Below are 27,968 nucleotides of genomic sequence, written 5' to 3' on the forward strand. Positions count from 1 at the left end.
AAACAGGAGTTTACGTCTTCTGAGAGCGTCCAACAGCCTCAGCTTCAGGTGCCTTATCTTATTTAATCATGACCATATTACCTCTGTTCTGGGCTGAATTGTACCCCCAAAATTCTTATGTTGAAGCCCTAATTCCCCGTTACCTAGGATTGTAACCGTAACAGGCGCTATGGTCTTTAAAGGGGCAATTAAGTTAAAATGAGGTCATATGAAGGGACCCTAATCCAATATGATTGGTGTCATTATGAGAAAAAAAATTAGGACACACTCATATGCAGAGGGAGTCCGTGTGACAGCGCAAGAAGGTGGCTGTCTACACCCAAGGTTAGAGGCCTTGGAAGAAAACAGCCCTGCTGACACCTTCGTCTCAGGTTTCTAGCCTCCAGAATTGTGAGAAAATAAAATCTGTTGTTTAAGCCACCCAGTCTGTGGTATTTTGTTATGACAGCTTTAACAAAATCATCCAACCTCCGTTTTACAGATGGGTAAACGAAGGCTTAGCCAAGTGAGGTAACTGACCCAATGGTATGTAGCTCTTTTTTTTTTTTTTTTTTTTTTTTTGAGACAGAGTTTCACTCTTGTTGCCCAGGCTGGAGTGCAATTGCACAATCTCAGCTCACCTCAACCTCTGCCTCCTGGGTTCAAGCGATTCCCCTGCCTCAGCCTCCCGAGTAGCTGGGATTACAGGCATGCGCCACCTTGCCTGGCTAATTTTGTATTTATTTTTTTTAGTAGAGACAGGGTTTCTCCATGTTGGTCAGGCTGGTCTAGAACTCCCAACCTCAGGTGATCTGCCTGCCTCGGCCTCCCAAAGTGCTGGGATTATAGGAATGAGCCACTGTGCCTGGCCGGTATGTAGCTCTTGAGTATCACGGGCCCAGGTCTGATTTGTCTGATTCCAAAACTCTTGTGTTTAACCCCCTCATTAACTGCCTGAGGAAGGGAGCCAGGGGACAGAATTCTAACACTCCCTGGGCAAGAGTTAACACCTAGGCTTTATGATGCTTTTAGTAAGGGGGCTATTAGACCAATGTCTCCCACCGTACTGTTGTAATGTGGGCAGGCCTGTCTGGGGGCTTCCACAGCACAATGTTTGACTAGGGATTTGAAATGGATTTGTCACATAAATTGACTGACAAGTGGTTCTCAAACCTGTTTGCAAATTAAAATCTTGGGAGCAGCTAGAAAACAAGAGCCATCTTTTTGGGCCTAGCTAAGAGCTGCTTGGAATGGGCTCCTGAAATCTGCATTTTCGGTAGATTCTCTGGGTGAGTCTAATGCATAGTCAAGTTTGAGAACCAATTTAGGAGAGAAAGCATTCAAAAGGTAAAGCTTCCCGGTGAGGATAATTTTCATATGGGAAGGACCATTTATTTAAAAGACAAATTCACAGGCAGCTCCTCAGTATTTCTGTCCCCTAGGTGACTGACGTGACCTGTAGTATGCAGGGGGACATCAAGAACCCAAGGCAACCTCTGCTGATCTTTAACAGAAGCTTCCTGCAGCTTCAGGTGCCCCCCCATTCCATAGATGAATCCACCACAGCCCCAGTAACGTGATCCATGTCTCCAGCCAACCAGGCAGCAAACAGGTCTTCCTTAAAGGGTCTCATGCTGCAGTTTAATGCCGTCCTTAGTTGAAGAACTTCAGTGGGGATGTAGGACACATTTGCTACAACCCTCACAGTATGTTTTCAGGTGCATTAGCATAATTATTAGGTCATAGGCCCCAGCCCTCCAGGTGAGAGTGGCTTAGGGCCCAGCTTCTTCAGCCCAGACATTGCAGCTGGCTGATTACATACTTAGAATTCAGAAAACTGGCTTGTTTCTTAGGGCACTGACAAAATAAACCCCACAGTGTCAGGGTGAAGGAATTCTGCTCTGTTGAAGTCTTTTAGATTAGAAAGGGCAACATCAGGTTTCAATTATAGCTACAAGGGATATTTCCTCATTGGGAACTCTGTCCTACCTGCCTTATAGGGTTAGACCTCCCCATATTAGTTATCCATTGCTGTGTAATTAAACACCCTAAAACTTATGGGCTTAAGACAACAAAAAACCAGCCGGGCGCAGTGGCTCACACCTGTAATCCCAGCACTTTGGGAGGCCGAGGTGGGTGGATCACAAGGTCAGGAGATCGAGACTATCCTGGCCAACATGGTGAAACCCCGTTTCTACTAAAAATACAAAAATTAGTCAAACATGGTGGCACATCCTTGTAATCCCAGCTATTCAGGAGGCTGAGGCAGGAGAGTTGTTTGAACCCAGGAGGTGGAGGTTGCAGTGAGCAGAGATTAGCCACTGCACTCCAGCCTGGTGACAGAGTGAGACTCTGTCTCAAAACAACAACAACAACAACAAACCTTATTTTATCTCCCAGTTCCATGGGTCATGGATTCAGGAGAAGCTTAGCTGGGTGGTTCTGGCCAGGGTCCCTCTTGAGGTTCCTGTCATGTGTCACCTGGGGCTGTAGTCATCTGAAAGCTAGATTGGGGCTGGAGGGTCTGCTTCCAAGGAGGCACACTCACACACCTGGCAAGTTGGTGCTAATTGTTGGTGGGAAACCTCAATTCCTCCCTCATGGGCTGTTCACAGCCTGCTTGAATGGCCTCACAACATGGCAGCTGGCTTCCCTCTTAGATGGTGATCTGAGAGGGAGCAAGGCAGAAGTCAGAAGTACTTTCTTTCTTTTTTTTTTTTTTTGAGATGGAGTCTCACTCTGTCGCCCAGGCTGGAATGCAGTGCCACAATCTTGGCTCACTGCAACCTCTGCTAATCTGTTTTTATATTTTCAGTTAATCTAATGCTAATTTATTATGATACCACTGGCCCAATTAACAGAATACATTATTCCAATCTGTGGTGAAACCTCCAAGATATGTGTCAAACATATATATAATATGTTTACTGCTACCTTTATGGTTGTGAACAAAATCACTATTTATATTCAAATGTTATTTGCAGAGCCTTTACTATGTTCCAGAATGCTCTTTCATATATTTTCCTATTAAATTTTCAAAATCACCCTATAGGCTGAGTATTTCAATGTTTGATTCATTTCCCTCCATATTTCACCTCTAGAGAGGCTAGACGACTCAATCAAAGTCACATAATGGGAAGAACCAGTTAGTGACAGAGTCCATTTCCACCATTTGAAGCCGCATTTGTGACCCTTCACCAGCTGCCTCCTTGAGCTTGGTGAACACGTGGCCTCGCTGTCTTCTCTGCGTCACTGGGACTATCTTCTGTGATCACTGAAAATGATGGTTGTGAATAATGGTGGCATCAGGAAATTGCGGTGGTGGCCTACTTACTGGGAGCTTACTGTGTGCCAGGCATGGTGCTAAACCCCTGCTTGTGTTGTCCATGCGGTAGGAATTATCACCATTTCACTGATTAACAGACGTAGATGCAAAAGGCTAAGCGATGTGCCCAGGTCACAAACAATTGTTGGGGCTGGAAATGAGGCCTCCTGTGCAACTCACATCCATGCATTTACCTGCCAGCTCCCCTCCCCAGGGCTCTGCTTCTGCAACTCTCAGTTGGCAGGTGGAGACCCTCCCTAAATGATTGATGGCCAGGTTTCCTCTGAAAAGCCTCCTGATATGGTTTGGCTGTGCCCCACCCAAATCTCATCTTAAATTGTAGTTCTCATAATCCCCATCTGTCATGGGATGGACCAGGTGGGAGGTAATTGAATCATGGGGGCTGTAACCCTCATGCTGTTCTCGCAGTAGTGAGTTCTCCCGAGATCTGATGGTTTTATAAGGGGCGTTTCCCCCTTTGCTCAGCACTTCTCCTTGCTGCTGCCATGTGAAGAAGGATGTGTTTGCTTCCCCTTCCGCCACGATTGTAAATTTCCTGAGGCCTCCCCAGCCCTGTGGAACTGTGAGTCAATTAAACATCTTTCCTTTATAAATTACCCAGTCCCAGGTGTTTCTTCATAGCAGCATGAGAACGGACTAATACACTTTCCTTTCCACACTTGCTGCAGTTCCTGAAAACATTACATAATTGTTTTTAACTGTGTCAATTTTGCAATGTTTCTCCTAAGCAGTTATATTGCGTTATTAGGTGATTGGGTGAAAACCCAGTTTGGGGGTCAAAATAATTTTATTTCTCTACTTGATAAATGCTATGTTGTAGCATTAAATAATAATGGTAGTGATTTGTAGGAATCAGGAGCAGCAGCAGCAAAAGTGAAAAAGAATCATAGGAAAGTCTACTTCATTTCATTAAAAATGCTTACAATGGAGAGAAGTTAATTTCACCATAACAATAGTGTATTCATTGTCTGGGGCTGCCATAACAACGTACCATACAGCCATCTCTTGGTTTCTGTGAAGGATTGGTTTCAGGACCCTCACAGGACACCAGAATCAGAGGATGCTCAAGTCCCTGATATAAAATGGCATAGTATTTGCATATAACCTGTGCACATCCTCCCATATATTTTAAATTATCTCTAGATTACTTATAATACCTAACGCAATGTAACTGCTATGCAAATAGTTGTTATACTGTATTTTTAATTTGTATTATTTTTTATGGTTGTATTGTTGTTTTTTATATTCTTTCAAATATATTCAACTTGTGGCTGGTTGGATGCACAGTTGTGGAAACTGCAGATGCCGTGCTACAAATTGGGTGGCCTAAAACACAAAACTTATTATCTGAAAACTCTGGAGGCTAGAAGTCTGAAATCAACGTGCTTTCTTTGAGGCCTCTATGAGAGGAGGCTTTCTTATCTCTCCTGCTTTCTTTGAGGGCCTGCTTTCTTTGAGGTCTCTATGGAGGATGCCTTCTCTCTTCCAGTTTCTGGTGGCCTCGGACCTGCTGTGACCTGTGGCTGCATCACTTCAATCTCTGCCTCCATCTTCACACGGCTTTCTCCTTGTGTCTCTGTCTTCTTATAGAGGCACCAGACATGCTGGATTAGGGGCCCACCCTACTCCAGCATGACCTCACCCAGATTACATCTGCAGTGGCTCTATTTCCAAATAAGGTCACATTTGTCTGAGGTCCTGGAAATTAGGACTTGAACGTATCTTTTGGTAGGATACAATTCAACCCATGGCAGGTAGTATTAGGGCTTACCCTTAAATCTAAAAGCTGATGCTCAGGACTTATGCAGCATTTGGTGTTGCTTTGGGATAATTTCTAGGAGTTGGGATACATGGGAGACTTTGGCCTGATCTCATAAACATTCAAGAAGGAAACAAGAAGAAATGAATGGAAACATCCTTTGCTTTGTGTTCCTCTGGGGGCAGATGGGGCAGGTTTGGTTGGTGAGAAATCTGGCATAAATCTTACAAGAAAATGTGCATAAGAAGGAGTCCTGTGGGACATTTTCTTGTGCACATGCACCTGGGAGATTTGATGAGCAGGGAATAGCTCATTTGTATGGATGATTTTCTGGCAACCAGATAGAAGATAGACACACTATGTCTCCTCTGCAATGTTTAGTTGCTTCTGTCAAAGACACAAAGTGACAGCTATGCTCCTGGATTCTGGAGAGAGATAAACAGGACTTGGTTGCAAATGGCAATTCAAAATGGAGGAAGGCTCTTCCCAGCTGGGCAAGGAGCATCCACTCCACAGCACAGCCTTTGGTAGTCACCTGCATCTACTCCTACCACCGCCACTTTGTTGTCTACACTCCCTAGTGGCAAACACTTGCGCCCTCCTTATCTCAGCAGTGTGATAGCCAGCCTCCAAGATGGCCCCTAGTAATTCTCACTTCCTGGCATTCACATCCTGTATAGTCCCCTCCCATATACACAGAGCTGACCTGTGTAACCAATAGGATATTTAAGGAATAATGGTATGTGACTTCAGAAGCTAGCTCATAAAAGTACTTCTGATGGCCGGGCATGGTGGCTCACGCCTGTAATCCCAGTACTTTGGGAGACAAAGGCGGGTGGATTGCTTAAGCTCAGGAGTTTGAGACCAGCCTGGGCAACATGGTGAAACATCTTTTCTACTAAAACTACAAAAATTAGTTGGGCGTGGTGGCATGCACCTGTGGTCCCAGCTACTCAGGAGGCTGAGGCTTGAGCCCAGGAGGCAGAGGTTGCAGTGAGCCGAGATTGTGCCACTGCACTTTAGCCGGGGTGACAGAGTAAGACCCTGTCTCACACACACACACACACACACACAATTGCAAATGACACCCAAAAATCAAAAAGAACTTTATGAGTGGTAGTTTCATTTTCATTGAGGGGAAAGTGCTTTTAAAGTATGTATACTGGCCGGGTGCAGTGGCTCATGCCTGTAATCCCAGCACTTTGTGAGGGCAAGGTGGGCGGATTACGAGGTCAGGAGTTCGAGACCAGCCTGACCAACTTGGTGAAACCCCGTCTCTACTAAAAATACAAAAAAAAATGAGCCGGGCTTGGTGGCACCTGCCTGTAATCCCAGCTACTCAGGAGGCTGAGGCAGAAGAATTGCTTGAACCTGGGAGGTGGAAGTTGCAGTGAGCTGAGATCGCGCCACTGCGCTCCAGCCTGGGTGACAGAGTGAGACTTCGTCTCCAAAAAAAAAAAAAAAAAAAAGTATGTATACTGAGAGAGAGCACATTAGGTCAATCGATGGTGTGATTTTACCTCCTAGGGAACATAAGGGTACATTTGACCATATCTGGAAATATCTTTAGCTGTGACAAGGTGAGGGGGGTGCTGCTGGCCTCTGTTGGGTGGATGTCAGGGATGCTGTTAAGCATTCTGCAAAGCACGTGGCAGCCCCCACAACAGAGAGTGGTCAGGTCCCAAATGTCAGTGGTGCCAAGGTTGAGAAACTCTGCTTTAGAGACTAGCCCGACTCTGCCTGTGTGCCCAGGGAAGTGGGGTCAGAGTATTTTTCCTTTTTCTCAGAATCGGTGTATGTGAGGTATGGGCAAGGTCAGTGGAACAGGAAAAAGTCAGCGTAAAAGACACGCGGCAGTGAAATTTGAGGTCAGAAAGAATGCTGGAAACAGTGAGCAAGCAAACCAAAATTTGAGCTCAGAATCGCTACCTCTGTTGTCCTTGGAAAGTTGAAGGATATTAAACTCTGAAAATGAGTTACCCAAAAGAATTCCTCCAGCTTTCTAAATAAAGGAATTGCGCCTTTGCTCAGGCACCTTTCCAACCTTAATGAGCTACTGCTGTCTTACTTGAGAACACCAGAGGGCGCTCAAGAGAGGAGGAGGCGACTGGTGACCATCAAGGTATTGTATGTGTCTTCACACCACCCTGGTCCCAAGGGTCAGAAGAAAGAAGACAGATTCAACTGTTTCTCTTTCATCTCAGCCCCTCATTAACCAACCTTGTTTCCTCTCCAATTCTTCTACTCAAAGAGCCTCAGCAAAACTTCCCGACACTGGAGCTAAATAAACCTTTGTCACGGGGAGACCTGCTGGCCAAAAAGGCTGAATCTTGGGTGTCTTTGTATTCTCAGCCCCTTGGTGCTTGAGAGGGAGATTTTGATTTGAAAACAAGCCCTGGAGAGGGATGCTAAGTGATCTCTCAAGGCAAGGCCTATGATTATTGCCTTTGGTAGTGAGTTTAGCGATACAATAATGGAAAGTTTGTTGGACCCCAAATTAGGCTCTAAGAAGTCTCAATTTTGCCGCAACTACCTAATTAATGGGACTCAGATGCTCATCTGTAGACTTAGGTGGACTGCATGGTAATTTCCTAGGGCTGTTGCAGTGAAGCACTGCAAACTGTGTGGCTTCAGCAACAAAAATATATTGTCTCGGTTCTAGAGGCTGGAAATCCAAGATCAAGGCGTCTGCACAATTGGTTCCATCTGAAGTCTCTGTGGTAGAATCTCTTTCATTCCCGTCTCCCAGCTTCTGGTGGTTTGCTGGCAATCTTTGCCATTTCTTCACTTATAGATGCAACATCCCAATCTCTACCTTTATCTTCACATGGCATTCTCCCTGTGTATGTGTCTCTCTGTTCAAATTTCCCCTTTTCATAAGGACACCAGCCATATTGGATTTGTGCCAACCCTGATGACCTCATCTTAAGACCCTGTTTCCAAATAAGGTCACAGTCACAGGTACTGAGGGTTAGGACTTCAACGTCTTTTGCAGGAACACAATTCAACCCATAACAAATGGCTTCTAAAGTCTCTCCTGGTTTCTTGACATTACAGCTGTGGAGTTTTGAGAACAGGACTCCATCCACATAGTGCTAATGATGCATCCAGCCTACACCTCCCCGGAGGAAGGGGTAGTTGTTTCAGCCAGAGAAAACTGATTCCAGCCTGGGCACTGGAAGGTTCAAGTTGACTGATGACAAGTCTTTCCAAGAGGCTGTTATCACTGCTTATTGCCACCCTCAGTGGTTTGGAATCACTTTGTTGCTGGTTGGAGTAAATGGAAAATGTGTTTAACTTAAAAAGTGAAACATACAATGCTATCATATTGCACAAGCAAAAGTGGAGAGGGGCAGGGGGGCAACTACTGTTTCAAGATGATTTAAGAATTTGATCAAATGTCTGGCTGCACAACTGCATGTTTTGAAAGTACCTCACAGATGGGTTCTATAATTGAGAAATGCATTTGTTCTTTGTTTGGTGCGTTTAAATAATGTGATTCAAAGTTTGGAGTTGAATGCCTTTCTGAAATGACTTCCCTCCATCTCGCACACACACGGTAGTATGTTTTCACAGAACGGCGTGCAGTGGGGAAAGGACTGCAGGCTTTTGGAAAGATGTAGTGCACATCCGTGAGAAAATATGTCAAAGAATTTGCAAACAGACACAGAAAAGTAATAACCAAAAATCAGCATCTGTGAAGCCTTGCTTTGTGTTTAGAAAAGATAGGCCAGGCATGGTGGCTCACACCTGTAATCCCAGAACCCATGTGTTCCCCATTCCAGAAAAACCCTCAGCACCTTTTTGTATCTAAGTCTTCCAAGAAAGAAAACATCAGGACCAGGCGCTGTGGCTCACACTTGTAATCCCAGCACTTTGGGAGGCCAAGGCAGGTGGATCACTTGAACCCAGGAGTCTGAGACCAGCCTGGGCAACATAGTGAAACCCCGTTTCTACAAAAAATACAAAAATTAGCCGGGCATGGTGGCACGCTCTGTAGTCCCAGCTACTAGGGAGGCTGAGGTGTGTGGATCAGTTGAGGCCAGGCATTCGAGAGCAGTCTGGCCAACATGCTGAAACCCTGGCTCTACTAAAAATGCAAAAATTAGCCAGGCATGGTGGCACATGCCTGTAGTCCCAGCTACAGGTGGGACTTGGGTGACTGAGAGATGAGAAGTACTTGAACCTCGGAAGTGGAGGCTGCAGTGAGCCAAGATCACACCACTGCATTTCAGCCTGGGCGACAGAGTGAAACTTTGTCTCAAAAAAACAAAAACAATACAGAAAAGAATAGCCACAGAGAATTAAAGACATGGCATATTTTTAAGAGCGAAGCACCACACAGAAAGTGAGAATTCACAGGACTTAATAGGGCGAGGCATTTCAGTGTTCTGAGAACACCGTAGAGCAAACTTCTCCAATAAGTATTCCTTCCTTAGCATTTCTGGAGTCCATAGTACTTGAAAATCTTGATAGAATATTCAGTATCACTAGCTACTAGTGAAAATAAACAACTTACTTTAAAAAGGACGAAGTGAGCATTTCCAAGTATCAGGTGATAAGAGTTCCTAGCATTCCCTGGAAAGTGGGGCATTTCCCAAAGCCCACTCGCTCTGATCCTGTCCTCTTGGATGGCTTTGGACACCAGGACATCATATGGCTTTTCAACATTCCAGGATTCCTGACTTTGGGGGCAGAATCCTGCCCAGTGTTTTCTTTTCTTTTTAAGATAGGGTCTTGCTCTGTTGCTCAGGCTGGAGTGCAGTGGTGTGATCATGGCTCACTGCAGCCTTGACCTTCCAGGCTCAAGTGATTCTCCCACCTCAGCCTCCCTAGTAGCTGGGACTACAGAGCGTGCCACCATGCCGGGCTAATTTTTGTATTTTTTGTAGAAATGGGGTTTTACTATGTTGCCCAGGCTGGTCTCAAACTCCTGGGCTCAAGTGATCCACCTGCCTTGGCCTCCCAAAGTGCTGGGATTACAAGTGTGAGCCACAGCGCCTGGTCCTGATGTTTTCTTTCTTGGAAGACCTAGATACAAAAAGGTGCTGAGGGTTTTTCTGGAATGGGGAGCACATGGGTTCTGGTTTTCATATACCTTTGTGTGGTCTGAACAGGTTCCTCCAATCATAATATGCAAATATATATGATCCTAATGGGCTCTGCCTAAACCCTTTCCAGCTCCAAGACACAGAGCTTAATTACCACTTGGTTACAGACTCACAGGAGGATACACAGAAAACTGAATGGACACTGCTAACTCTAATAATCTGCAGCAGAGGCTCTTAACCTCCAATAAGCCGTAGAGTCACCTGGAGGGCTCATTAACACACAGACTGCAGGGTCCTGCTCCAGAGTTCCCAAGTCAGATTCAGCAGGTCTGGGGTGGGCCTCAGAATTTGCATGTTTAACAAGATCCCAGGAGATACTGACCCTGCTGGCCAGGGAACCACACTCAGAGACACCCAGGGCTCCAGTAATAAGGAACATAGAGAATGCTCCCTAGGCACCTGGCACCAAGGTTTCACCAGAGTCACCAAGACACACTAAGACTGACTGGCCTGAGCTCTCCTGCCCCTAAAAGCAAGGCTGATGTGCAGGAATGCAGAGAAAGGACTCAATGACAGGCCACTATATCTGGATGACTGAAAAACAGACACCTTCACCCCTGGTCAATCTTAAGCCGGCTCAGCATCTGTTTAGGAGAGTTTAGAAGACTTTAGCAGAGTCAGAGCCCCCAGGAAGGGCCGTGACTCATGTGTCAAACATCATCAGGAGGCTTGGCACCATGGCTCATGCCTGTAATCCCAGCACTTTGGGAGGCCAAGATGGTCAGATTGCTTGAGTTCGGGAGTTCAAGACCATCCGGGGCAACATGGCCAGACCCTGTCTTGACAAAAAATACAAAGATTAGCCAGGCATGGTGGTGCATGCCTGTAATCTCAGCTACTTGGGGGCCAATGCAGGAGGATTGCTTGAGCCCAGGAGGTCGAGGCTGCAGTCAGCTGTGGTTGTACCACTGCACTCCAGCCTGGGCAACACAGCAAGACCTTGTCTTACAACACAACACAACACAACAAAAAACCCACATCATCAGGGAGCAAGACAGGGGTCTCAAGGGTGGTGGGAGGTCAGAATGTCACAGGCCCCATCAGCACATTCATTGCAGGCTGAGCAGTGGGAACATGGAGACTGTGGTCGTCTAACCTCCCTTCCAAAAGGTGTTTTCAAATATTGTTTGAGCAGAAGTCTTTTAAAGATATGAAAAACATTGAGGCAGAGTTTCTCTGGTTGAAGTGAGAAGAGGGTAGGCAAGGGGTCTGGAGGCAGGAGAGGATGGGGAGAAGGATACCTCTGGCATCCCCCTTGCGTGGCCTTTCTTTTGATCTCCTGGTGCACCTGCAGGACCTCCATGGAACCCTGGGATTCCTCAGAACACAGTTGGAAAACCATTGTGTGGACCTCTCCCTTCTCCCTCATTCATGCATCCACCAAAGGCTTTCTGAGCTCCTCTGTGGAGGAAACCTCTGAGGTGCTATGAAACACAGATACTCCCAGCACACTTTCTGACTTCCACAGAGTAGAAACTATCAGAAAAGATTAGATCATAGTTTTATTGGAGAATTGCTGGGCAATGCAACAGAATGAGTAGGCCTGGGGTTATGAATACCATGAATACCTGGGGTTATGAATACCAAGAGCTATTCATGGTTATGGGTGGGTTTACCTAGTCATGGCAGCCTTACCTGAGACCTGGAGACTTAACCAGACAGTGGTAATGTCAGGCTCTGGCTCTGGGGGGAGGTTAGTGTGAGTGTGTGTGTGTGTGTGTGTGTGTGCACATGTGCACGGTAATGGTAGTTCTTTCAGGCAACTGGACCTCTCTGCACATAGCAGGTGCTCAAGGGATATGGACTTTGACTGCTTCCTTTGCCTACTCATGAGACCACCCTGTTCTATTATAGGAAGGTGGAATAGTCTCGTGGTTTAGAACATGGACTTCGGAGCCACACTGCGCAAGTTCACAACCAGCCTGGGTGAACTTGGGCACGTGACTGAACCTCTCTGTTCTGGTTCCCTGACCCATAAAAATGGGAGTGATGATAGCACTTGCTTCACAGAGTTGTTGAGAAGTTTGAATTAATCAACATCTCTAAAGCACTTAGGAAAGGCCTAGTTGTATGACAAGAACCATCATTTGATATGTGGTTATAAGAGGTTTTTTTATACTTGCACATTTTACTCTCAATAAATATTTGATTTTTATTTTTAGGAGGCAAGACTGGGAAAGCATTAGAAGCTAGCTGTTTGGAGGCCTAAATCCTCTAACTTCTCTAAAAGCTTCTTAAATTTTTAAAATATATCAGCTGGTACCTTCAAGGCCAGATGTGAAAGTTATTGTACGATGGGAGTATCAGCTATCTGGTGTAAGAGCTGAATAGCTCTTGAGAGAAGAAAACAGGGTTGGAATCCAAGACTGACCCCTGATCTCAAGTTTTCTGCTTCCCCCACCTCTTTTTCATAACTCAAGAATTAGTGGAGAAAAGAAAAGCATCCTTCATAAGCTATGATTATTAGAACAGCAAGCCAAGAATAGTGGCCATTTAATGAGCACATACTATGTGCTCTGGGCCATGCTCAGTACTTTACATAGGTTCTATCCTAGGCTGGGTTTCCCAGGAGCCCCAGAGACAAAGTTCATGTGCAAGTCATTTATGAAAGATAAGCTCCCAGGGAAAAGAGGTGAGTAAGTGTGAGTGAAGAAGCAGGACATGGAGACGGAGGAAACCGAGCAAATGTATGATCTCAGGCAAAATCGCTCCGAGGTAACTGTCACCTGATCCTGCAGGGGACAGTAGAGTGTAAATTACACCCCAGAGTTATGCCCAGTAGAAGCAAGGAAGCTGGGCTTTTCTTACTCGCATGCCATCAGTTAGAGGATCAGGCCCACCTTGGGGAAATATAAATTTCCAGGCACTTCCAGCTCCACGTCTTTTAGTAAAGTGGGGCTCCAGTAGACCAAGGGAAGCCACAGGTGCTGGCTGCAGGTATGGGAAGCAAAACGAATCTCAAGGAGAAGTGTGCAAAAAAATGAGAAAAAGGGGTCCAAGGAGATCTCAAAGGAGAAGGAGTGAAGAAGTCCAGTCCTTCCGCATAAGTGTGACTTGGCTCCAAAGAGAAGATCTGGAAGTCATGATCTTGGCCTCCATCAACTCTCATCAACAAATCGCAGGGGAGGCCATGTGGCCCATGGTTGTGGGTCATCCCTCGAGTAAGATTCAAATCCTCCTGCTCCATTCACTGACTGTGTGAACTTGGTGGTCTCTTTGACCTCATTTTCTGTATCTGTAAAATTGAGATAATAATAGAACTTGTATCAAAGTGAGTTGTTCTAGCTAGGTGTGGTGGCACACACCTTAGTCCCAGGTACTCAGGAGGCTGAGGTGGGAGGATGGCTTGAGCCCAGGAGTTCAAGTTTGCAGTGAGCCATGATTATGCCACTGCACTCCAGCCTGGGCAACAAAGCAAGATGCTATCTCCAAACAAAAGGGAGAGTTGTTTTGAGAATTAAATAAGTTACAAGATGTAAAGCTCTTGGGGCATCAGCTGGCACATAGTAGTGCTCAATAAATGACAGCTGTCACTGTGTGTATGCAGTGTGGTTACACCAGGAATATGCACAGTGAGACAGGTATTGGTCAGGACACAGTGGGAGCAGGAGCTAGGTAAGCAGAAAGGGGCTGGTGGAATGTGTGGGTCTGGGCAGGAAACAGATTAGAGTCCAGGGAAGTCCAATCCAGGCAGGAAGCCTTGGGCATCAACCAGAGACTGAGCCAGGCAGGCTGAGAGAAGACCCTGGAGACCAGGCAGTTAATAAGAGGCTTTGAGAGCAGGGTTGAAAACCCCAGATCATGGGTAGAGGTTCTTTGCTTTGGGGCTGATTTCATTTTGGGTGCTGGGTCAATTCTATTTCCCTTTTAAAAAAATCTTTATTGAGACATAATTTGCATGCCATAAAATCTACTCATTTAAAATATGCAATTCAATGGGGTTAGTATAGTCACAGAGTTGTGCACCTATCACCACAATCTAAGTTTAGAATATTTTCATCACCCCCCCAAAAACTGCATACCCATTAGCAATCACTACCCATTTCCCCTTCCCACCAGCACCTGGCAACCACTAATCTATTTTCTGTCTCTATAGATTTGCCTGTTCTAGACATCTCATATCAATGGAATCATGTAATATGTGGTCTTTTGTGACTGACTTCTTACACTTAGCATAATGTGTTCAAGGTTTATCCATGTCATAGCATGTATCAGTTCTACATTCCTTTTCATGGCTGAATAATATTTCATTGTATGGATATACCCCTTTTATTTATCCATTTATTATGTGATGGACATTTGGGTTGCTTCCCTTTTTTAGCTATTATGAATAATACCGCTATGAACATCCATGTACTAGTTTTAGTTTGGACATATGTTTTCATTCTTCCTGGATATATACCGAGGAATATGATTACTGGGTCTTAAGGAGCCTTTATTTTTAAGCTTTTGAGGAGCTGCCAAACTGTTTTCTGAAGCAGCTGCCCCATTTTACATTTCCACCAGGAGACTATGAGGGTTTCTATTTCTCCTCATCCTCACCAACACTTGTAATTATCTGTGTTTTTGATTCTAGCCCATCCTGGCAAGTGTGAGGTGGTAACTCATTGTAATTTTGATTTGCGTTTCCCTAAGGGCTAATAATAGTGAACATCTTTTCATGTATTTATTGGCTATGTGTATATCTTCTTTGGAGAATGTCTACTCAAAGGCTTTATCCATTTCTAATTGACTCATTTGTCTTTTTTTATTGAGTTGTAAGAGTTCTTTATATATTGTGGACATCAGTTCTTTCTCACATTCATGATTTGCCAATATTTTCTCCTATTCTGTGGGTCATCTTTTCACCTTCTTGATGGTGCAGCACAAAAATCTAAGTTGAGGTAGTCCACTTTATCTATTTTGTCCTTGGTTTGTGGCTTTGGTGTCACGTCTAAGAAATCATTGCCTAATCCAAGGTTAAGGATTTTTAAGACTTTTATAGTCTTGGCTCTTACATTTAGCACTCTAGTCCTTTTTGAATTAAATTTTGTGTATGGCGTGATGGAGGGGCTCCAATTTCATTCTTTTGCATGTGGATATCCTTTGTCCCAACACCATTTGTTAATGTCTGTGTCAGAGGTATGTGAACCAGAGCAACTCCATCTTGAATGGGAGCTCGGTAAAATGAGGCTGAGACCCACTGGGCTGCATTCCCAGATGCTTAACACATTCTAAGTCACAGGATGAGATAAGAGGTTGGCATAAGATACAGGTCATAAAGACCTTGCTGATAAAACAGGTTGTAGTAAAGAAGCTGACCCAAACCCACCAAAACCAAGATGGCGACAAAAGTGACCTCTAGTCGTCCTCACTGCTACACTCCCACCAGCGCCATGACAGTTTGCAAATTCCATGGCAATGTTAGGAAGTTACCCTTATGGTCTAAAAAGGGAAGGCATGAATAATCCACCCCTTGTTTATCATATCATCAAGAAATAACCATAAAAATGGGCAACTAGCAGCCCTTGGAGCTGCTCTGTCTATGGAGTAGGCATTCTTTATTCCTTTACTTTCTTAATAAACTTGCTTTCACTTTACTCTATGGATTCACCCTGAATTCTTTCTTGTGTGAGATCCAGGAACTCTCTCTTGGGGTCGGGATCAGAACTTCTTTTGGGTAACATCTGGATGACCTCACAGGGGGTGGCATCAGTGTGCTCCCTGCCACCTCTGCTGGACATTAACAACTAGGACTTACAGAGACTTGAAGCTCCCATTTATTCAGTGGTTTCTACACATTCTCTACACCAGTCCAGGCCTTGGTTTAATTGTATTAGAAAACATAAAATTGAAAGCACAACTCCTAAATTTTCATTTTGCAAAAGAAAATTTGTTAAGCTTAAATAATTCCCCATTTGGCATTTAGTTTCGGGAGCCTCTAGCCTTTGTTATTATTTATTTATTTTTGTCCCGATGCAGCTGAAATATCTCTCCTTCTCTATCTCTGGGGCCTGTTTAACCAGGTAAAGAGTCCACACAAAGCTACAAAAATCAGTTGAAAATTAAAAAAAAAAATTAGTGGAGATTAGTTTTCCTTGTCTATCTGATAAATGTCCCTAGACTTGTTTGAATGGCTTTGCATGAAACAGCAATTAGCATGAAAGGACAGCATGACTGGGTGGTTTGGCTTCCTGAAGAAGCCGCTTTGCTCACAAGAGCTTACTTTGTCGCCACCCTCCTCTGGGGCAGGGTCAGGCCAGCTTGTCACCTGGGACTGGTGACATCTTCTCACTTGGCTTTTCCAGTGGAGTCTCTAGAAACAAATATTTTAGAACTTTCATCTGGACTAGGCAGGATTAAGTGAGAATCTCTTTAGCATCTGCATTTGTTAGAATTAGGTTCATCTGTCTAAAAGCAAGGCCTCAAATAAAAGTGGCTTGAAAATGACCCAAGTTTATTTCTGTCTCATGTGCCCAGGGCTGGTGGGATGGCTCTGCTCCATAGGTCCTGAGGGGCTGCTCTACCTCCTTAGCACAGCTTCTTATAGCACCAGAGGTCCAGCCATCACGTCTGCATTCCAGTCAGCAGGAAGAAAGGAGAGCAAAGAAGGGAATGTCTCTTCCCTTACAGTATGCTTTCTGGAAGTTGTATACCACTTCTACCTTCAGCCTTTGGCTAGGACTTAGTCTCAAGGACACACTTAGCTGGAAGCAATACTGCAAAATGCAGTGTTGTTACTCCACGTGGACCTGTGCCCGGGTATAAACTGGGGCCTCTATTGCAGAGGAAGCAGAACAGAATTGATATTGGGTTACTGTCTAGACTCTGCCAGAGTCCAAGGGCACTCTGTCCTGAGAGTCAAGGGACCTTTTCCTAATTTCAATTCTGCAAATGATTTGTCAGCCCAGTTGAGGAGCAGGCTAGGACAGCATGCAAAGATGCCGTCTTGCTCAACTTAACCCTTCTTCATTTGTGCATTTTCATTTAATACACTTGGATTTGGTACAGAGAAGGGAACAAGGTTCTAGACACTGAAGGAAATGAAATCCCCACATGGCTCAGAGCGTGGGGATTTTGCTACTTGAAATACGATTTCACCCTCTCCACTTTCAAATGAAGATCCTGACATTGTTTTCCAGAACAATTGCACCGTCCAGACTCAGGGACCCACAAAAGTGTCAATTCACAGCATGTTGGCTTTTTTTTTTTTTTGACTAATTGTAACAAGTGGTTGCTGTGAAACGCAGGCTTCCGAAGGCTGCCCTTCCAGTGACCCATACGCTGACCTGGACAGACCACCTTCTGTCCAAAAGAGGAAAAGTTTTGTTCTTAGATCAGATGAAACCCTGGCTTACCCCTGGTGACCAGCGGGATTAATCAGACACCAGTAAAACAGCTGACAGAAACACTGAACCAACTCACAATAACCAGCACACACATCAGGCAGCATTCCTCTGCGGGGTCTTACCTCATCCCTTTCTTTTGCCCTAAGATGCAATCCCTGCTTCCTGAGGCCGGGTTCTCTGTGCTTCTTAAAGGGAGCCACTTGTAAGCTAAGAAGCTGCCCATTTTTAGGATCAATATGGTATTCCCCCAAGTTGGTTAGAAAACACAATGGCAGGGACAAAATTTGCAGCAGGGGTTTGTAGAGGATTAGGGCTGCTTCGCCAGGATTTATCGCCCCATGCACAACCCAGACTGAAACCCTGGTCGCAGTCCGGGTGGTTTAAAATGGGCCAACAGGCATTGCCTTCAGTTTTAGGCCTTTGAAAAGTAAAATCTTCCCAACGTGCAAAAAGTAACCACTAAAAATGAACCATAATCAGATGCAAAGAAAGAATGAAAGATTGTGAAAGGAAAAAAAATTCTGAAACTGTATTTGGGAGGTTCCTGCAGAAGGAGTCCTTCTGAAAGTATGCAGCAGGCTTCATAGCTAGCCCAACAGTCACGTACGTTTCAGAATGTAACTTTGCAATGCAAGTTGCTTCTTTGCTTTACTACCTGCAGAGAGCCACCTGCTTCATTTAATTGTGCTTTGGGTTCTATTTTATTTTTACTTATCTCATTTTCCAGGGCAAAAAGCAGAAAGCAAATAAAACCACATTTTTGCTACTAATTTAATATGAAATCTATTTTAATTCAGAATGATTTCCCTCCACTTTTATTTTAAAACATGTTTGAGAAGAAAAGCAAGCTTAGAGGATTTCTGGTCCTAAATACAGCAATTTCAAGGATTGTTATCAAAACCCTGAAGGGCAGTGTTAAAGAATGGGATAACCTTGAAATATAGGGTGGCTAAGAAGTGAGAGCAAAATATCACTCACTAGTGACTATTTGCAACCAGAGTTATGCCAGGGAAGGGAGAAAGCAGTGAGAGCCAGCAATATTTGAGACAGAAAGAGATGACAGAGAAAGGTATCTTTAGTGAGGAAAGCATTTAGTGACTTTAAATCAGATGCCAAAGGAATATTCACTGGGGGAAAAATCAATTTTTCTGTGCTGTAAAGGAAGCATTTCAAAGTAAGACAACCTTTATTTCCAAATGCCTTCTGGAGGCCCTCCCCCGAGGACACAACACCAACGCTATTAATCTTGACTTAGTGAATGAACGTATTATACGGATTTCAATCCAGACCTTCAAGTCTTAAAGAGTTCTGAAGAGCCCAGATAAAGCAACCCGTTTTTACTTTGGTGATTCCTCAGGGGTAACTCACTTTAATTCCCCTTTCATCTCTATGGGAGGACTCAGAACTTTAAAAGCAAACAGGTTTCCTATACTAATTCCTGGAGAGAAGGCTTCTGTTGTTTTCTTGCTGCTGCGAGACTGAAGGTGGGTGACCATCTTCATTTGTTACCTTGGAAGATGTGGAGAACCAGAAGTAAGTCTGAAATAATAGGCCAACGGTAGCTGTCTCCTTTCTTCGAGGAAAGTTATTGCCCTTCCAAATGCCAGTTTGTTTTTTGATTTTCCACGGTCCAGCCCCGTATTTAGCACAGAAAGATGCTTTAGAAGCCAGAACACTGGTAATAACCCCAAATATACACAAAGACAAAGCAGAGGGCATGTCTGTTTTGTCCCGTCAGACAAATTATGATCTAAATTTTCTGCCAACACCACTTTTTTTCCCCCTGATTGTTTATGGCAACAGCAGCCTGTTTATTGAGATTCTAAAATGCAATGAAATTTTCTGGGATTGAAAAAAAGAGAATAAGAGAGTCAGAGAGAGAGAAGGCTTATTATCTAGAAGTAAACTGTTTCAAATGGAAACCTGACTCCCATTGTGAAAAAGGGAAAGCACTGAGGAAAATTACTCCAGATTATCTAGGCTAAAGGAAAAATTTTATGCCTCACTGTGCCACTTGCAAGGGACAGGAGAGGAAAGAAAACACTAGAAACTGCGAGGCAACAAACGACTAAGTCGGGATGCAGAGATAGCAGCCTCGCTAGGTTCAGTCCAACTTGTACAGGAATGGTAACAACCTAAGGCAGAGATTTACCAACAATGATCTGTTACCCAGGGATTACATTAATAAAACAGCCAGGGAGGAAAATGGCTCCAGTTAACTTTTTTTTTTTTTTTTTTTTTTTTTTTTTTTGGAGATGGCGTCTCGCCCTGTTGCCCAGGCTGGAGTGCAGTGGTGCAGTCTCGGCTCACTGCAACCTCTGACTCCTGGGTTGAAGCAATTCTCCTGCCTCAGCCTCCCGGGTAGCTGGGATTACAGGCACCCGCCACCACACCCGGCTAATTTTAGTATTTTTAGTAGAGGCGGGGTTTCACTATCTTGGCCAGGCTGGTCTGGAACTCCTGACCTCGTGATCCACCCACCTTGGCCTCCCAAAGTGTTGGGATTACAGGGGTGAGCCAACGCACCCAGCCACTACATTTTGACATAAAGTCCGAAGACGGGACACAGGTCAGCACTTTTCATCCTAGAGGGTTATCAAAAAACATCAACTTGTATAAAAACTGGTGTGAAAATCGGGTGATGTTTTAATTGATGTCATATGTTTTGTTCTCTCACGTGTCCAGATCCTGGAATAGGCTGAGAAAAATAGAACCTGGAGCGTAAAAAGAAAAAAGAAACATGTTAGTGGATATAGGACATTTTGCAGCTCTCAATTTGATCTATTCCACAGTTGTCACATGGGATGAGAAGATTGTAGGAATGGGGAAAAAATTAGAATAACCTTGCATTTCAAGTTATGGAAAAGAAACTTTTAAGCTTTTAACATTTCTGTGAGAACAACATGAACCTGACAGCTAAATCACTGAAATATTGATCACATTACAAATAAAAATTCAAACAAATTCGTTTCAACTGAAAGAGGAAAAACATTGATACTACTCCTCATTGGTATGGTGATATGCAAATGTGTACTCCAATAAAGGAATTTGTCAAATTTTTGCACCACAATTATGCGAGGGAATATCAAAATTATATAATTTGCAACAACACAAGGATGTAGTTTTTGTCTGATTTTGGTAATCTCTGAAAGGCTTATTTTTGATGTGAATTAATTGGATAGTCTAATATGCTCCCTTTCAGCCCACCAAAAAATCTGTGAATTAAATTATGTAAACAGTTTCCTCAAAAGCAGAAGCATTGCTAACTCCCTTCCCCCGCATTAAATAGTTCTATATGAGTTGACAGAAGGAGTTGGCCATGTGACCTTTCGCAATGAACGGGGAGCATAGCCCCCTCTGGCCTGAATCTGAGAGAAGCCCCTTCCCAAAGCCCTTATGAGATGATGTACCAGAAACCAACACATCTGACCAAGAGGTCTCTGAAGTTGCAGCCTTTTGTATTTACACTTTTGAGCTATCTCCATTGTGATGCAAATCTCGATTTTCAATCAAAATTGGCTAGAAAAAAAATCTTTCTCTGGAAACTGTTGTAGGAAGCACGTAAGCCTAAATCTTAAATTTTCTCTGTTCTGACTTCCTATTAAGCCACAAAACAAATGTTATCAAACACATACGCGTTTTGCAAGTACTGATTGAAAACTCAACCGTGTCAACTCGCACTTTTAACTAACTATAGTTTTAGTCTTAAAGGGTGCTGAGTTTATGCGTTATAAATGAACACCCCCCCCCCCCCCCGCTTTTTTTTCTTTCTAATTCGGGTGCTCACGTCAAAAGCATCTAAAGGCATTTTAATTTTTGTCGACTGTCCCAATTCAAGTTTGTTTTAGAAAGTCCTCCCTTCTTAGCTTGGATCCTTTATATAAGTCCAGATGAATAAAATAAAATGAAATGCAAAAGGAAGGCATCATTAATGGCCTGAAGGCGTCCCACTTTTATTTTCTTGTATTTTAAGAGCTGAAGTTGGAAATATGGAATCCTCCCAGGCCGCTCAGAAAGTTTGAAGACATTGAGGGCAGAGACCCAGACTTATGGAAGTCTCCGCCTCAGGCTGAAGGTTTGTGGGCGTCTGTGTGTGCATGCGTCTGTCTTTTACTGTACCCTTCAAGATCGAGTTCTGAAGGAGCATTTCTCCTGCCAAAATACACACACAGCCTGGGATTAAAAGGGCTGAAACCTACCAGCAAGTTCTTAACGCCCTCCCACAATCATTAGACCAAATCCACCATCATTCCAGATTCATTTTTCCCTTATTCATCTGTCCAACTAATTCCTGCCACATTCACCAGGCTTATATCTTAATCTTTTCTGTTACATAGAGAATACATAATGAAAAGCTGCATTTTCTGGGTACATGCACACATTTGGAGCGGATGAACCATATGTGAAGCGACATACAATGCTGAATGCCGGCTGAATGGCGTCCAGCGCTAAAAACACCGCGAGCGCAGGAACAAAAAGCCGGCGAACAAGAGCTAGTGCCAGGCTTGCCTCTGCTGGAACACCAGGGGCTTCGCCGCGAAAACATGGGTATAATTTCACTGTTTTCACTCACACAAGCTGTGGGAAAGGAGTCACCATCTGATGTTTGATTGTGTGGGATATGTTTTTGGCAGTGGCCTTGTATTCCTCATTGACAAAAAAAAAAAGAAAGAAAGAAACAAGAAAAAAGGGGGAGAGATGGAGGGGGGAGGAAAATAAAAAAGAATAGAGCTACATTTGCTGTTTTCAATTTGCAGTCTGGGGGACAGGCACAGCTGACAGTTCTGACCAGTGGCCACCTGAAAATCAGGGCCAGGGCCTGGGGACTGTCCCCTCTGCCTCCATCCCCTGGGCCTCCCTTTATGCCGAGGGACCCAGGAGGGGACTTTTCTCCATCCTCCCCGGTCGGCTGGTTAACTTACGACTGAGCTGTGGGGCTGACGTTTGCCTGATTTAATAAAGCCCTTTTATCCAAGGTAGCGGCTGGGAAGGCAGGGTCCTGACAGCCCAGAGCGGGAAAGGGCCCACGGCTCACAAGCAGGCACTTTCCGGAGCCGGTGAGGAAAAGAGTGAAGCTTCAAAAAAAAACTCCCTGGCAATGCATCTGGGGCTGAAGCCAGGTGGTTTCTCCCGTGGTTTCTGGCTGGCGACTGGCAGAGGTGTTAGGTTTACACCCTGGGTCTCCGCCCCAACCGAAGGTTCTAGAAAGAGATATGCTGCTCCTTGTCTCTGTCACCATCTTTTCCTCACTCAGGAATGCCAGATTTAGCAAAGAAACATACAGGATGCCCAGCTACATTTGGATTTCAGAACAACAAGTACTAAGCCGTGATGTGCTGTTTCCCTAAAAGCCAATTTTCACTGAGTGTCTTGCATGTTATCTGACAATGCTACTCCCACACCACCAGGCTTCCTGGTCCAGCCACCCACCTCCCCTCACCTGTGGCGGGCGGGCAGCAGGGCGGTGATCAACAGCCTCCTCTGCCTGCACCTCAGGGTGTTAAGAGGATAATGAGAGAATAGGTGGGTAGCTGCTTTCCAGAAAGGTCATTAATTAGCCCTGCTGGTTAGCATGTGGTTCCCGTGCCCCAGCTGTGCTAAAGGCCCTCCTCTTAACATCCAGTTCAAACCAGGAGACATGACCAATGAGACTAGAGAGAGTTTGGTGTCATTTCCTCCTGGTGCCCAGAGCCCCTTCTCTGATAGGTTTCACATAATTTTGTTTGGACCCTCTTTTAGAATCAAACCAGGCTGGGTGCAGTGACTCACCCCTATAATCCCAGTACTTTGGGAGGCCAAGACAGGAGGATTGCTTGAGGCCAGCAGTTCAAGACCAGCCTGGGCAACATGGTGAAACCCCATCTCTACAAAAAACTTAAAAATTATCTGGGTGTGATGGTGCATGCCTGTAGTCCCAGCTACTTGGGAGGCTGAAGTGGGAGGACTGCTTGAGCCCAAAAGTTCAAGGTTATAGTGAGCCATGATTGTGCCACTGTACCACTCCAGCATGGGTGACAGAATGAGACCTGTCTCCAAAAACATAATAAATTGAAATAAAACTCCCCAGTTCAACACCTCTTGCTTTTACTAGAGGCAAATGTAGTGTTTAATGGAAGATGTGGGGAGAAAGCCACATCCTTTCTAATCAAGTGCTCCTACTCACGGGGATATTGGATTGCTACCTTTGAGTACAGTGCTTGCTAAGAAGCTGGTAACACCTAGTTGGCCTCCAGGATTTGTCTTGAGGTGGGCACCTTGCCTTGAGTTCCCCATTTGTAGGCCTGTGAAGCATATCTGATTAAAGACAGAGAGAAAGAAAAGGTTTCCCTTTGTGAGTAGCAGGCAGGTAACCAGGACAAATCACATTGGCGGCCAGAGCCAGGGTCTGTGCTGTCATTTATCCTCCAGGTGGGGAGGTGGGATCAGGCACCGGCTTTAAAAGCAAGTGGTGTTCTGCACCAACCGGGTCCAAGCCCTAAAGAGAAGATGTCAAAGGAGCGCTGTTCTTTTGAATATTCCCTTTACTGGAAGACAGTTGTGGCTGCATACATTGGCCGGGACTAGAAGTGTGGTTTTCCCCATGTGGCGGAATTGCTTTCATTTTCAAACATGGGCCGGGGCATAATGGCCGCTTGTAATGATCACATTAGCATCATGGAGCAATATATCTACAATAAATTAAGACTGCTTTGCAATTAGTACCGATGATCACAGCTGCGGAGACAAATGGCATATGTGCTAATTAAATAATTTGTCACTTCACTGTTAAACAAACAATTCAGCCTCTTTATATTACAAACTGCCATCTCCAGAACATCGCCATGGGCCATTAACCCCGTGGAAGGAACAGCTTGCCATGCCCACAATTGGTGGGGAGCGATGTTTGAATGGCAGGATAAAGGTGATGGGGAAAAATCCACTTGGATGACAAGTCCCCTCAGACTTTGAAAATTTTCTTGGAAAATGAGTTCCAGGAGGACAAAACAAACTCTGCCACTCCACTCAGAAAACATTTGGAAGATAGCCCACTCCGGTGTTAAGATTTCTGAGCTCTATTCGACGTGCCCTTATTGAAGTGAACCATCAAATTGGTTGCAACCAGTAAAAACTCCATCATGTCAAATCTCAACTTCATCTGGTGACTTCAGCCAAAGTCCCTCCTCCCCATTTGCAGTACCTTTGTACAGTTTTTCTTTTCTTTCTTTAAGTTTCAGCATTTCCTACCCCAATGCTAATCCATAAAGCTGAATTGTGAACTAAGGTTTAATGGGAGCCAGCCATTGCTAGCCTATACAATAGCTTTGTGTGAACTAAGAGGACTCAGCCCCGTGCAGGGCACCAGTGTTGGTAAGCAAGGTGCAGGCTGGATTTGCATCCCTGCTCACCACCTTGGTCCAGGGCCGCTGTGCAGTGAACAACCTGTCCAACCACACAGGCAGTTCTGACTCACTTGCCTCTGAAACCAGGAGAGGCTTGGGTAATTTAAAGCCACAGAAAACTAGCAAGCCAGCTGCCATTATTATCCTTTATTCCTTGCTCTTTTATCAGAGTTATTAACTAAAGGAACTTGATTTCTCCTTCTTATTCCTGCCCTCGCTCCCATACAAGAGGCAGAATGGTCAGACAGAGAGAGAAAGGCAAGGCAGTGAGGACTTTGTGTCGTTGGCCCTTCAGCAAATCCCTCATCAGGCACTGCCTTTGTAAGGAGCATGCAACACGGGTGGTGGCGAGTAGAAGCCATTTGTGATATAACAGATGTTTGGTGTAAAATACTCAGGCAGTGTTAAGTTCCACCAAAGTCATTCTACTGCAGCAAATTTCTATCGGGCAGGAAATGAGCTAGAAACAAGGTTGAGTGTTCAGTCTTCCTTCCTGCAGGAAGGTGATTCCCTGGATAATTTCACATTAGGCTTTAAGAGCTTTCCTGTGGCATTGTGGGAGTAGAAAAAGAAGCCAGTGTTTTATCTTTATGGAAATCTCACTGTTTGGATACAAAAGTCTGTAATAGAGGCAAGTTCCCTAGCAAATTGGTGCATTACTTACCAAAAAGCCATTCTGTCTCTTTTATAAAGTGAAATCTGAGTTTGTCCCAGAAAGACTGGGGCATGGAGCAGCTTAGCTCACATCACTTAGGATAAAGGTGGGCACACTCTTAAGTGAGACAGAGTCTCACTCTGTCACCCAGGCTGGAGTGCAGTGGTACAATAATGGCTCACTGCAGCTTCAAACTCCTTGGCTCAAGTGATCCTCCCACCTCAGCCTCTGGAGTAGCTGGGACCACAGGCATGCACCAGCATACCCAGCTAATTTTTCATTTTTTTTGGTAGAGACAAGGTCTCACTATGTTGCCCAAGCTGGTCTCAAACTCCTGGGCTCAAGCATTCCTCCCACCTTAGCCTCCCAAAATGTTGGGATTACAGGTTTGAGCCACTGTACCCAGCCTTGCTATTATTATCATAACTGAATTTTATAGCATGGAGTGTCTTTGCCAACACTTGTTAATATTGTCTGTTAGGTGTGTGCAGAGTAGGGGAAGGAGATTGCCATAGAGTAATGTTTCTAAGAGAACTTTTCTGACATGTATTTATACATGAGGAAACGCAGAGAGTGCAGGGTGAGTTTAGAGGCTTGAAAGCACCGCCAGGACATAAGATGTTTTTACTGCAGCTCTACAAGACACATGATTCTCTGGCCTGTTTTGGAAAGGACAGGCTGTTTTCTAGGCAGTCTCCTGCCTTCTGGAACTTCAGGGATTGGATTTCCATGTGTCCAAAGGCTGAGATGCGAGTCAGGAACCACCCAGACCAGCCAACTGTCCTACCAGTGGGCATAGAATCCTTAGGCTGCAAGACAACTGAGATGCCAGCTCATCTAAGCCTCTTATTTCACCAGAAGAAAGAATGGGAGGAGAGAGAGACAACAATGACCCTAAATCATCCTGTTCTTTTCCTTCTCTGGTGGTGGTGGGAGGGGAGGGGCTCCTCCCACCTTCCCTCTATTTTCTGATCTAAGCTGAGGAAATCCAAATGGTATTCTTTTATCCCAGTATTAACTGGGACTCAGAGATTCCCCAAGCCACTTACTTAATTTGTGGTGTAAAATATTTTTGTTATAGAATCGTTCCGCCTCTTAAAGGAGATACGTGGGGAAAGACCTGGCTGGACAGCCTCTTACATAGCCCCAGTGAAAACAATGCAGGAATCTGAAAAGGTCATTAGGAAAATAAAAACTTAAAGTCCTGAAAAGCTTTCTGACAATTGTCCAAGGCCATGCAGTCCTGAGGACACCAGCTACCCGTCACCCACGACCCACGGGCCAACCCAATCAGACCACATCTTGTCTTTCAGGAAAATGCACTGAATTTTGTACCATGCCCCCAAGAGCCTGGATCAAATTAAGAATTTTAATACTCAAAGTCTTTTATATTGTGTCCCTAAAGCATATACAATAAATGTACGCATTGCTCAGGATATATTAAAATGTTTTGCCATACATTTCTAAAATCTTAACAAATATCGTGAACACTTTAAAATACAACTTTTATTTTGATCAAAATGCATTCCATCATTTGAAAATCAAGTAGTAATTGGATAGATTCTAATAAATGAACACAGTTCTCTGCTCAGCTTCTTCTGACATCTTACTTTCATACCCTTGAAACAACACATTTCAACTCTGTAATTTAATTTTTTTCTGGAATTTACTTCCATATTTCTAGATAATATGTTTCTAGATTTCCTGAATTGTATTTTCCAATACCATTATTAAAAGGGTTTTTAAAATTAAGCTATTCTATTTTAATTTTCAATAATTTTGATTCTCTGATACATTTTGATATCCTCCTCTTCTTGTTTCATGAGCTAATCTCTTGCTATTTTTGAAAAGGCCATAGTTTTTAAAAATATGTTTACTCATTGAAACGTTTACTGAGTTGTCTGTTTCTTCTGGGTTCATTTTTGTTTGGTTGGTTTTGTCTTTTATCTTTCTTCTTGGAGCTTACTTCAAATGTGATTTTGGCAGTCAGTTCATAAGAGGGAGGTACTGGGTAGCTAATTCTATATGGGCATGGAGCTTCACTCTAGAGTGATCAGTGGGAAAGCAGTGGTGAAAGCTTACCAGCACAGTATCACCACCTGATACAGCTACATAATTATTATTTTACTGTGTGTCTCCTCCTGGTCTTGTATGTGTAAGTTCCATTAATGCAAAGGTTTGTTCATTTTGTTCACTGCTCCAGTCTCAGTGACTAGAACAGTGTCTGGCACATAATAAATGCTTAAAAAACACTTAGATGAACAAAGAACTGTGGGAGAAAAATGCTATACAGAGCACTAAGTGAGTGGGAGACTAAGAGTGAGGAAAGTTAATTTTGCCTTGGAGCAATGGGGAAGTTTTTTTTCACTGCATTGACTAGGAGCATTCCTGTAATGCCAAGACACTGCCTA

General features: G+C 44.2%; 1 long non-coding RNA gene across 3 annotated transcripts in view; it reads left to right on the forward strand.

Annotated features, from left to right (window-relative positions):
- The window catches only part of LOC112130500 (uncharacterized), a 254,038-nt gene that overhangs the window by 167,235 nt on the left and 58,835 nt on the right, over positions 1-27,968 (forward strand). The window contains exons 6-7 of one of the 3 annotated variants that reach the window (XR_008517369.2): positions 21,497-21,598; positions 21,861-27,003. The exons of 1 other annotated variant lie outside the window; for it this stretch is intronic. This is a non-coding gene — a long non-coding RNA (uncharacterized LOC112130500). Of the gene's footprint in view, positions 1-21,496; positions 27,004-27,968 lie in introns of those variants that run through there. One more of the 3 variants, XR_008517372.2, reaches the window with a different exon arrangement.

Source organism: Pongo abelii, chromosome 22 (assembly GCF_028885655.2).
Source record: "Pongo abelii isolate AG06213 chromosome 22, NHGRI_mPonAbe1-v2.0_pri, whole genome shotgun sequence".
Taxonomy (NCBI): domain Eukaryota; kingdom Metazoa; phylum Chordata; class Mammalia; order Primates; family Hominidae; genus Pongo; species Pongo abelii.